The 8,912-nt window shown below is 45.2% G+C and overlaps 1 long non-coding RNA gene across 1 annotated transcript; it reads left to right on the forward strand.

The window, feature by feature from the left end:
* Positions 1–5,110: 5,110 nt before the first annotated feature.
* LOC110675307 lies at positions 5,111–6,166 on the forward strand. The gene is made up of 2 exons (XR_002499354.1): positions 5,111–5,301; positions 5,366–6,166. It is a non-coding gene; the product is annotated as an uncharacterized LOC110675307 (long non-coding RNA).
* Positions 6,167–8,912: the final 2,746 nt, after the last annotated feature.

The raw sequence follows: 8,912 nt of genomic DNA on the forward strand, positions 1-8,912 counted from the left end.
GACACGGTGGATTATACTACCTGCGAATGGCGGAGGGCGCTATGGCTGCTTCGGAATCAGTGCACAAAGTGGATTGCCAACACCAGTGGCACCGGCGGCTCGGTCATCGAGATTGGGCGGCTGCTGAGCGAATTATAAAGGAAGAACTGGCTACTGGAATCAGAGTGAGTGATTGTGGACAGCGTGTGGTTTGCGAATGCTGCATGGAGGGCAAGTCAGCGAGGCTCCCATTTCCTCCGGTCGTAGATCGCAAATCGTCTCGTGTGTTGGACATTGTCCACACTGATTTATGTGGTCCGATGGACATCGTTACACCAAGCGAAAATCGGTATGTGATGACGATCACCGATGACTACGGGGGACCACATCCTCGGCCGTTCCGAAGGCCCAGCTCGGAAGGGGATTGTAGTCTTTCACGGGTCCGTAGAAATTTTGCGTTTGCTGCCAAGTAATGTCCGCATTTTGAGCATACGGTCCCACGATTCCCGATGTGGAATCAGTGCACAAAGTGGATTGCCAACACCAGTGGCACCGGCGGCTCGGTCATCGAGATTGGGCGGCTGCTGAGCGAATTATAAAGGAAGAACTGGCTACTGGAATCAGAGTGAGTGATTGTGGACAGCGTGTGGTTTGCGAATGCTGCATGGAGGGCAAGTCAGCGAGGCTCCCATTTCCTCCGGTCGTAGATCGCAAATCGTCTCGTGTGTTGGACATTGTCCACACTGATTTATGTGGTCCGATGGACATCGTTACACCAAGCGAAAATCGGTATGTGATGACGATCACCGATGACTACAGCCGGTTCGCGGTTACGTACCTGCTAAAGCAAAAGAACGAGGCAGCAGGCAACATCAAGGACTATGTGCGCTGGGTGAGCAATATTTTTGGGCGCAAACCCCGCGTTGTGCGCTCCGATGGAGGGGGAGAATTTGACAACCGTGAACTCCGAGCGTTCTACAAATCGGAGGGAATTCAACCCCAGTTTACGACCCCTTACTCCCCTCAACAAAACGGCGTCGCCGAACGTAAAAATCGTTCCCTGGTAGAAATGGCGACGTGCATGCTGATAGACGCGGGTTTGGAGAAGCGCTACTGGGGCGAAGCGATGCTCACCGCCACTTATCTCCAAAATAGGCTGCCTTCCAGATCGATCCAGACAACACCATACCAGATGTGGTGGAACCGGAAGCCGGACTTAAGTCATCTTCGGGTTTTCGGGAGCCAGGCGTACGTACACGTGCCGGACACGAGGCGTAAGAAGCTAGACAGTAAAGCGACCAAGTTAACGTTCGTCGGATACGCCATGGAGCAGAAAGGCTACCGATTCGTCGATCTCGAGACGGATCAGGTGACCATCAGCCGTGATGCCCGTTTCATCGAGCTGGAGAACGGAACGTCGTCCGTGGAAGTTACGATCCCAAGAAGCAAGAAGCCAGAAGAAGAAATTAAGTTGTTGCCGCTGAAGGAGAAGAAGGAAGAAAAGGACGATCCGTTTGAGGAGAGCATTTCCGCTCCGGAAGATTTGATCGAGACTGACGATGGTGATGAAGTTGGCGAGCCTGTTGCAAGTTCGACTGTTCGTAGATCGGAACGGTCAAATCGGGGTGCATTGCCGAAGCATTTCGACGTTTACGAACTGGACTACGTTGCAGACATTGCAGCGTGTGCAGTAGAAGAACCGGTTGGTGTGAAGGAAGCTCTAGCGGATCCGGTGTGGCGCAAAGCCATGGAAGAAGAATTGGAAGCTCATCGTATCAACGGAACATGGCAGTTGGTGAAGTTGCCCGAAGGAAGGAAGGTCATCGGATCGAGGTGGGTCTACAAAACGAAGAAAAACGAAGAAAACCGTGTAGTGAAATTCAAGGCCAGATTAGTAGCCCAAGGCTACGCGCAACGATACGGAGTCGATGTAGGTGAAGTGTTTGCCCCTGTTACTACTCAAGCAACATTCCGTACGTTCCTGACGGTGGCGGCCAAACACAGCATGATCGTTCAACATCTTGACATCAAGACGGCCTACCTGCATGGGACGCTCGAAGAGGAAGTCTACATGCGTCAACCCCCAGGATACGTGAAGGCCGGAAACGAGGAGTTGGTGTGCAGGCTCCAGCGCAGCATCTACGGCTTGCGTCAGTCCGCTCGCTGCTGGAACAAGCGCCTGCATGAAGTGCTCGTGAAAAACGGATTCAAGGCCGCAGTCGCAGATCCCTGCCTCTACATTCGCGGCGCCGGCAAGACAAAAGTCCTGTTGCTGGTATACGTAGACGATCTGCTCCTGGCTTCAACGAATGCGACCGAACTCAAGATAATCCAGGAGCAACTGAATGCGGAGTTCGAGCTAACCAACCTAGGGGAAGTGCGACATTTCCTTGGTGTTGAAGTACGACGTGAAGGCACAGTGTTCAAGATTGGTTTACGCAACTACATCGACGGATTGCTGCAGGCGCACGGAATGAACGAGGCGAAGCCCGCCAAATCACCAATGGATCCCGGGTATATGAAACTGACCGATTCTGGAAAATCATTCGACGATCCGACGAGCTACCGCAGTCTTGTGGGTGGCTTGCTCTACCTGGCCGTTGTTGCAAGACCGGATATCGCAGCGTCCGCTGCAATTTTGGGAAGAAGGTTCAGTGCACCGAGAGAAATCGATTGGACGGCAGCGAAGCGCGTACTGCGTTTCCTTAAGAAGACCCGAAGTTACCAGTTGCAGTTGGGAGGAGCTGTTGATCAACCGCTAGTCGGATTCTCCGACGCCGATTGGGCTGGTGATGCCGAAAGCCGCCGCTCTACTTCCGGAATGGTGTTCCAGTTTGGAGGCGGCACAATTTCGTGGGCAAGTCGTCGCCAGTCGTCCGTAACCCTTTCATCCATGGAGGCTGAATACGTCGCACTCAGCGCTTCGTGCCAAGAAGCGCTGTGGCTGCGACAGCTACTCCACGACTTCGGCGAAGATCAAGATGAACCAACAGTAATAATGGAGGACAACCAGGGGTGCTTGGCGTTTGTACGATCGGAACGGACCAGCCGTCGCTCCAAGCACATTGACACCCGGAAGCGATTCGTACAGGACTTGTGTGCGAAGAAGATGATCCAGCTCCAGTATTGCTCGACCGATCGTATGACCGCTGATATCATGACCAAGCCCCTTGGTCCGCTAAAGCATCAGGAGTTCTGCGAGCTTCTAGGACTGAAGTTTGCTGCAGAGATTCCGCATTGAGGGGGAGTGTTGGAAGGTGCAATGCGTACCTCTGCCATTCGAACCTTGCGCTGTTACATACGTAGATCTTCCTATGCGTATCTGCCGTACGCACACAAACACTTTTTATATTAACACTCACTGACAGTTCGCAACATATTTTATTCTATAAACGTACGCGTCCGAAGTACCACGTATATTTTTAACCACTTTTAATAAAGTTTCTGTTAATCGTATTCCGCGAGTTCAAACAATTTCCCCCGGGAATAGATCGCTTCCGAAATTCCGCACACGTTGTGTTTTTCCACTGGCCTCCGGACTCTGCCTACCGTCAATTGGGTCCTAAAATTTTAAATGAATTCTCGTTTTTATTCAATAATACGAAAGAACATGTTCTTTCAACCACTTTAGCAATTTTTCCAGCTCAAATAACGGCTATAACATATTTAAACCTTAATTTTAAAAATTATTCCAAATATGAACCTTGACACTTTTGACCATGTTTGACGTTCACTTTGTCGACAAAAATGCCACAGGGGTTTTAGTTTCACCACTGGGATTGTTCCTATCTGACATTTCGGAAGGGACACGGAAAACAAAATATACCCAATATTTGAGTTTAAACCAAGGGGTATGACAAAATCTCAAAAAATATTTTTTTGGGCTTAAACAAACAAAAATCATTTAAAAATTGTGTAAACATGTGTTTCCTGCCTAAACTTAACCGTTTGGTACTAAAATTGAGACAGGGCTTTAGGACCCTATTGGAACCCCTCTCATCGTGACAAGACGTCTACTTGAAGGTTTCAAATAAAGAGCTTTGGGTTTATGTGGGAATATTATTAGTTGAGTTTTGGAAGCATAAGGAGAAATCTTCCATTTTTGCAAGTATGAAGAAAAAAATATCCAAACTTTTTTGCAATCGACTACAGATAACACACAGACTTCTTCCATTGGCGGAGAGGCCTGTGTCATCCGCAAACAAGGATTTTTGACATCCCTGAGGTAACTCAGGTAAGTCAGATGTGAAAATATTGTATAATATTGGCCACAAAATGCTGTCTTGGGGAACACCAGCTCTTACAGGAAGTCTTTCAGATCTGGAGTTCTGATAATTAACCGGAAGTGTACGATTTGACAGATAACTTTGAATTATTCTAACAATGTATGTTGGAAAATTAAAGTTTTTTAATTTTACAATCAAACCTTCATGCCAAACACTGTCGAATGCTTTTTCTATGTCTAGAAGAGCAAGACCAGTAGAACAGCCTTCAGATTTGTTGGAACGGATAAAATTTGTTACACGTAAAAGTTGATGAGTGGTCGAATGTCCATGGCGAAATCCGAACTGTTCATTGGCAAAAATGAACCATTTCAAAAAGTTTACTGATGGAGGAAAGCAAACTGAACTGACGAGCGCTAGAAGCTTCTGCAGGTTTGGTTTTAAAATTGGAACAACCTGAGCATGTAGCATCCATTACAAGGCATAGTATACCAATCCGTGACCTAGGGGTACGACACTTGCGGGTTATCTTCATTTTATGCCAAAAGTGAGCCGAAATGCAAAAAATGTTCATATGAGCAAAATTTCCATCGAAATATTGTTCATTTTGTTGAGGAATAGATTCTCGTGCACATTTTGAACGTGGAAAAATAAATACTCACACGTCAGTTTCTATGGCACTTTAATAGAAGCACGCAACTTGCATTCAATGTACAATCCAACATGTTGCGTTACATGTGCGTTACTTGTTGGTTTTGTTAGCTACGACGCCATCCAATATATGGCAAACATAGTGGGAGAATATTTTGGTGGGACAATATTTTTTAGGTGTGAGTCTATTGGAGGGCAAAATCCTCAATAAATAAAATGGATAATAAATCACTAAAAATCGATGAAATCCGAAAAAATCCGATAAAATCTGTAATAATTCATCGAATCGACAAAAATCGATGGACATCCCTGAAACTCGAATGTCAAATTTTTCCATTTTGGCGTTTGTTTTGTTCCACATTTGTGATCGGCATTTCTGTTGGAGAAAATTCGATTGCCGGACTCCGCAAAGTGACTACAAATTGATAAGGTCAACTGATTGTGTGAAGTGAGTTTTTGTGAGAATCGAAATAGAACAATCATTAACAAGAACCATGTCTGCTAAATTACAGGAAAACGGAGAATCCTGCTCGACCGGCGACGATCATTCGGGCCTGTTGCCACATCGGGAATCGTGGGACCGTATGCTCAAAATGCGGACATTACTTGGCAGCAAACGCAAAATTTCTACGGACCCGTGAAAGACTACAATCCCCTTCCGAGCTGGGCCTTCGGAACGGCCGAGGATGTGGTCCCCCGTGCCAGCATCTCCGCCCCGCTGGTGCACTAGTTCGACCGCCTGCTCCAGCTGGTCGAACAAACCCTGGCCAAGGGCATCGACCACCTTGACGTGGGTACACCGATCATCAAGGAACAACCACAGGAGATCTACAACCATTCAAAGTCCAAGGTCCTCGGCACGATCGAAAGCTACACCGAGAAGGTATGCGAACTACAACAGGCCTCCCAGCTGAAGGCCACCTCCCTGAAAGAGCCCTCCTGGAAGAAAGCCAACGAAGTACGGGCCTCCCACCGCTCAGCTGGCCGAGCGTCTACTGGACTACTACTACGCAAAGTGCGAAGGCGACGATGAAGATGATAATTCACACCGTAGGACGCCTCTCCAACAAAGTTGCCCGCCGCGACTACCGCACCGTGTCCAAGCAGGTGAAATCCCTCCACAAGGAAGATGTCAAGGAGTACGTCGTTACGTTGATTGCCGTCCTCCGCCTGACCCAGTACCTCAGCTTCCTGAACGACAAACGCAACAGCAGGCCGTGGAAGATCAGTTCCCGCCCCCGCTTAGCTATAGTTATAACTGAATGGATGTGCCATCGAAAAAATATAGCTTTCAAACAAGAGTCTCAAGCATACTCCGAATGTGTTTCCTTATCAATGATGATTTTTTGAGAGTTGTTCTAGACGCTTGCCGCTGAGGCTAGCGGAACAAGTTGCTAGTAGAAAAAATCCTTGGTTCTGAATTCTCTTCCACATGATATAAATTCCTATAAGGGCCTGTTCACAAATTTCATAACACTGAAGGGGGTGGGGGAGAGTACTAGAAATGTTACAGGTCACACAAAATTCGTGGAATATTCATCGGAATATTCATACAAAATAACGTTACGAAGGGGTGGTTGGGTGTCTAAAATGGTATATTTTGGTGTTGTGAAATTTGTGTATGTACCCTAACCAAGGGGCAAGACAGATTCAACATGAGTGAATCTTTTCACTAGAGTTACTCAGAATTCATCAAATTCGCTCAGGTTACAGATTTGTCTAGGTAATCCCAAGGTAAAAGATGGTGGGAAGTTCTAAACGGGTATTCCTCAGAAGACACGTGAGTTACTCAGGATTGCTCAGAATGCTTCAGTTGTCAGTAATCAGACCAAATCAAATTCTGTCACTCTTCAATTTGACCATGGTTGTTTATGTTTAATTTCGATCAACGTTAAGTTGATCTATTTTGTACTATTCAATTGGCCATTACGTGTAAGCAGACGTAACACTTAGAACAAATCTCGATCAAAATCATAGTCACGAGGACATGTACGCCCAATGCTAAAATCGGTACGTTTGGCCGACAGGCCAACAGATGGCGGTAGTGTGTAAACGTCAAACACGAACAAAAACGATGCGAGCGCTGCGGGTGGTGGATTGGCCACCTACCATATTTTTGAATCGACCGTTAAAAAGGTGGTCGATGGACAATGATGAGAGTGTGACGTCTGTTTGTCTGTGCTAAAAGTTTACGTTGTAATTATATATGAATTAATCACAAACAGTAGATGTAGCCGAACCGCCAACATTTTTTCGGCAGGACATTTGCGTATGCTGCGTCGAAGAAAATCACAGTCTGAGAAGAGTATCATAAACCATCCTGAATGGAGTTTTGTCTGTAGTGTAGCCTGAAGTACTTTGTAATAAAACCTATGGTATCACGTGATAATGAACTATCTTTCAACGCGTGTCTTCTCCGTTATGAGTTCCATAATGATAATAAAAGTACATGAAAACTGTTTCAATTTACGTTTTATTCTCGGTATGAATACGGAATATTCAAATACAGACTCGTCATCGAAACTGAATTAAGTCTCCGATAGGAAGTAATTCCTGCTTCTAGCCCGGATTTTGAACGGCCCATTCGTCTTCGAACAGACAGTTTTCTTCCCGGCACTGGAGATTCATCTCATTTGCAGTTTTGTCCTTCATGACGATCGGTCTTGTGTCTTTCTCGGGCGAATATTGTCCTTGCTGGATTTAATCTTCAGGCTTGTCACCACGTAGGCGTAGATGCGGCAGGATAACCGTTTGATATTTGCAAAAAGCATGTTTTTCACACTAAATCCATTGCTATATGCGGAAGAAAAAACAATAATCAAAATAAATTATTGAAATTTAAAATCATATAAATATGGATTTACTTACTTTACAATCAGTAATTACTTCAAAACTTTTCGTCTTCATTATTTATTGCTGTTTCGATTCATCAGACTGAGTTTGGTTTGTTATTCTTTTTTTTTTAACCGCTTTGCCAAAACCAAGATGATTCCAGGGTGGGAATTTCGAATCGCAAATTCCTCAGAGTTGCTCAGAGTTACTCTGAACTGCTCCAGATTCACTCTGCTTTGAACACTGTCTTGCCCCTTGACCCTAACAATAACAGAAATGTGCTTTCAAATTTTGATTTGCTGTGAAACTTTTCTCTACGGGAGAAGCTTCTTAAAAGGGTCTTGTACCCTTTTCATACAACAACTTGAAGTCCGGATCTACCAGAAGGTTGTGGTCACCAGGACTAGGATAAAATTTTTGATCTAAATCGGCGAAGTTTTGCTTATTGCAAGGCTAGCATACCAACAATGGGTTTTCGTGCTAAGCAGTGACTGCAGCGGCCACTGGCACTTGTTTACCATCGTGGAGGAAGAAATGTCAATTTTCATGACTGATGCGAAGATACCAACACAGACAAAGCAAAGATTTCGATTTTCAATCGGATAAAGCTCATTAAATGAGATTTTTGGGATAATTTCGGATTTTGTCGATTATTATCAATTTACTGTGAAAATTACTCAGCAGAAAACTCAAAATTATTGGAAACCTTGAAAATCGATAAAATGTGCAAAATCTGATAAAATGGATTTAATCTGGGGATAACTCGGAAAATCAAATGAAATAGGGTCGTATTGCACGAAAATTAAAACGAAATTGATTAGTGTCGTTCCCCTAGTCCGTGACACGTATACGGTATACCGTACAACACAGTGTAGTCAAATGTATACCGGGTACCCCCGTTGGTTTGACCACATTTGATCTGAACCCTTTTTAATTTGTACCCCGCTAATTTGCATATCTTTCAGATTAAAAATGGTTCAAACGTCATTCAGCTCATGGAACGGAGTAAAGTGAGATGGAACGCTGTGGAATGGAACACAGAATCAAAACAAAACAGCCAAAGAGGTAACCAGAAGAACCCCGATGGTTTGCATGAGGTACCGTTCAAATTAGCGGGGGTGTACGGTACCTAACTTCGGAAGTGGTGCATTCGATTCGCATCTGGATGTAGGGTATCTTGCATGAATTCCGAGAAAAATCCAAGTTCGGCGAAATGCATTTTCTAAC

This window comes from Aedes aegypti, chromosome 2, assembly GCF_002204515.2.
Source record: "Aedes aegypti strain LVP_AGWG chromosome 2, AaegL5.0 Primary Assembly, whole genome shotgun sequence".
Lineage (NCBI taxonomy): Eukaryota > Metazoa > Arthropoda > Insecta > Diptera > Culicidae > Aedes > Aedes aegypti.